This window comes from Suncus etruscus, chromosome 12 (assembly GCF_024139225.1).
Source record: "Suncus etruscus isolate mSunEtr1 chromosome 12, mSunEtr1.pri.cur, whole genome shotgun sequence".
In the NCBI taxonomy this organism is placed as follows: Eukaryota; Metazoa; Chordata; class Mammalia; order Eulipotyphla; family Soricidae; genus Suncus; species Suncus etruscus.
Genome location: NC_064859.1, coordinates 88,270,163 through 88,273,892, shown reverse-complemented (window position 1 = coordinate 88,273,892; position 3,730 = coordinate 88,270,163). Strand labels below are relative to the sequence as shown.

The window sequence follows — 3,730 nt, the reverse complement described above, 5'->3', positions numbered from 1 at the left end:
TTAGATCACTGGTATCATTAAAAACTTTTTCAGTGATGCTAGTAAGAGACCAAACTTGGAGAATTATCAATTTGAGGAAAAGTTATTCAGGACTGTCTGGCCTCCAATAGGAAAGTCATAAGTCTGTCTAAGTAGCTATACTATTTACTGCTGCTAGGCCTTTTTGTAATTTTGGGGGTGGGGGGTTTGGGCCACACCCAATGACGCTCAGGGAGACGATCCTGGCATCTGGGGATTGAACTGAGATCTGTCCTGGGTCAGCAGCATGCAAGGCAAATGCCCTACCACTGTGTTATCGCTCCAGCCTCTTGTAGTTTTTTTGTTTTTTTGTTTTTGTTTTTGGGACACACCCGGCAGTGCTCAGGGGTTACTCCTGGCTTTTACACTCAGAAATCGCTCCTGGCAGGCTTGGGGGACCATATGGGAAGCCAGGATTTGAACCACTGTTCTTCTGTATGCAAGGCAAATGCCCTTGTAGATTTTTTATAGCTTTGTCAGACAATAGACACAGGATTTTTTGGAGGTTGGTGGAAAATGGGAGTTGGGTTATACCTGGATGTGCTTTCAGTGATTCTGCTCAGGAATCCCTCATGATAGTGCTCAGGGGACCATATTTAGTGACAGAGGTTGAACTGGGGGTCAACAGTATGCAAGGCTCCTTAGCCTTTGTATTATCTCATCTGCAAAAGAGGTCTTGATTGTGATCTAACATAGAAACATTTATACCTAATTATGTTGTCTATGTCTCTAATTATGTGGTCTGTTCAAGGCCTGCAGCTGACAAGTAGAGAAGTGGGGTCCAGCTCTGGCCCCTTTCCCATCTCCCTCAGTGCCTACCAGAACTCTCTCTTTGGATAAGACTTATTTTCCCAGTTTGACATTTCAGGGCACTCCTCATCCCATGATGAAGGAACATGCAGTGCTCTGCAGGCAATGGAACAAAATGTTCACTTGCTCCCTGGAGGGCTGGTTGCTCCATGAGCCCTGCAGAATCTGTCATCATATGTTCTTTGCTTTGATGGAAAAAGTGTGCTCTTCTCACGCTGGATTAGAAACTGGGCAATAATTCGTAAGATGAAGCAGCCTTGAAGTCTGAGCCAGTCAGTATCTAGGGCTGTTTGTAGCATCTCTATTATCAGAAATTTTGAGGACCTTCATCCAGGTGCTCTGTCCAGGATCATCTCACCAGCCTCAGGTTCTGGAGGGAGGGTTCAAGGCTGCCACATAGCTCACTCACATGCATCATCATACAGCAAGATTGGTCCTTTCAATGTACATGGCCAGTGACCAGGTCTTAGAGGTAGAAATTACTCCTATCTTCAAGTGTTTTAGGTAATGATGGGGGTACCTGGGACAGTCTTATTACTGATCTCTATTTCAATGTAGACATCACAGTCTATACTTGGACACTGTATAAATTGAATCTCTTTCTATTTAATTGCTATTCCCTAAAATCTGCATCAATTTTAGTGGTGAGATCATCTATTTTTGAGATTTCTCTGTGATATTGAAAAAAGAAGAGTATCTGGGCAGATTGTTGCTTGGTGATCTCTCATTGGCTTGTTCCACAGGGTCCCCTGACCCCCAATTTTCCTCCCTGTTTTTTCATGAAACATCCCAAGGTGCCTATAGAATCTTTAGGTCATTGTGAGTTAGGTGCTCACTTCTGACCTGAAGAGTCATTCAGAAAGAAGAGAACAGACAGCTCAACATCATTTTATTTCATGGTTCTAATTTTGTCTTATTTGTAAAGCACTGATAGCAAAAAGGAGACTCAGAGACATTTGTGTTTTTAACAATGATTCTTACATTGAGACAAAAAATTGAATCAGGCAGCTTCAACATGATGAGAGCTCAGGTTGAAAATAATTTGAAATGCCTGAAGCCAGGCTGAGATCCCATTGTGGAGGGATGTGGGCATTGCTTGCAGGGCATTGATCAGATGGAGGACTGTGGCTTTGGTGATCATTGTCCCATTTCTGCAGAGTTGTCCCATCTCAGATGATATCTCTTTTAGAATTTGTTTATCCTGGGGGCTCTGCGGGGAGCTGATGATCCTTTCACAGGATGTGTTTGCCCCCAGGACCCAGTTGCACAGGATGGACAATCGATGACCTTGTGGTCACTGCTGTCCTGCAGAGGGTGAGACTGGGGCTATTCACAGCTTGGTAATTGGCCCCAATGCAGAGATCTTCATCCTGAACAAATGCAGGCATCAGGGGGCAGTTACAGATCAATGCAGGGGCACTGAACACGCAGGCCCCAGAAAAAAATAGCAAAATCAAAAATGGATTTGTGTTTAGCGTGCATTGTATATCCTGGTCTGGTTATGAATAATTTAGCCTTCCCCAGGCTGAATAGACTATATTTAGCAAGTCTATTTTGCTTATAAGACGTCCTATCCTTTTATGAAGAAGCATAAAGTGTAAGAGAGTGACTTAGAGTTAGGGGTGATTCCATTTAGTGGGATCAGGAGGATAAAGGATCAGGATGCTCTACAGTCTCTTGATTACCATGTTACACCAGGGAGAGTAAGGGCTGAGAATTTACAGTACCTACCCATGCTTCAGATTGACATGGGCTAGAGCCCCCTTCCTTAGTCTGGGGGACTCCTGCTTGATCGTCTTTCTAAAAGAGGTATAGTGGTCAAAGCTGAGAGGCATAAAGTGGTTTCTCTTTCCTCTGCTATTCTGATCTTCCCAGCAGAAATGGATGCCTCCTGAGTCAAATAGTCTCAGTAGATTTTGCCAGTGCTTTATAGGATAAAGGGACCCTGCAAGGGAACAGTTCCCAGAATCCAGGAATGGGAAGGCCCATTGTAGACTGGCCCCTTGGTTGGGGACAGACCTGGTGATCCCATAGTAGAGGAATCAGGAGGTAAACATATGGACTCCTCTCTTTCCCTCACCTCTAGAGGTGACAGAGCACAATAGAAAACAAAAAGGCAAGGATGGTATCTTTGAGTGATCTAGGCCAGCCTGCAGGAAAACAAGGGTGTTGGTTTATTGGTCCTACCCTAATCAATCAATATTCATACTCCATCCTAGGGTGTGGTCTGGTGATGTGATATTGGATTATTCCCTACTTGGTATTCCTCTTCCACCCTGAGGTATGGCTTGATTCTTGTCAATAAAAAACAGGTCTCCTAGTTGTTGTGGTGTATTAATTCCTGCTGGCATTGAAAGAACATGTTTAAAATGCCTGAGCAAGATAGCAAGCTGTTTTCCAATCTTTTGGCTCCAGATAGCCATGATGTAGATGATCCTCACTCACTCCTTTCACCAATGTAAGCTCACCAATGAAGACTTCAGAAAACTTCTCATGACCCCAAGGGCTGCACCTATCTCTGTGCCACCCTCTAAATCACATCATCAAGAGATGCCCAGTATAATGAACGTGAAGATCCAGCTGCATGGAGGAGATAAAAGAAAAGTTATTATGCATGGAGGAGAAAAAAGAAAAGTTATTATAAAAAAAGAAAAGTTATTTCTTCACCAGCAAGAAACTGAGAGAGAGAGAGAGAGAGAGAGAGAGAGAGAGAGAGAGAGAGAGAGAGAGAGAGAGAGAGAGAGAGAGAGAGAGAGCTAGCAGAGAAGTACTGGGACTGAGCCAAGAAACGATGAGATGGTTGAACAAAGATTATGAGGAAACAGAGCAACAACATTACAACACTACAGCAACACTACAGCAAACTACAGAGCTGTGGGCCCTACTGCTGAGGTAAACAAAT

General features: G+C 43.8%; 1 pseudogene; it reads left to right on the top strand.

Moving 5' to 3' along the window:
* The first annotated feature begins 3,197 nt into the window (after positions 1 to 3,197).
* LOC126024035 (protein Red-like) overlaps positions 3,198 to 3,730 on the top strand; it is a 1,715-nt pseudogene continuing 1,182 nt past the window's right edge.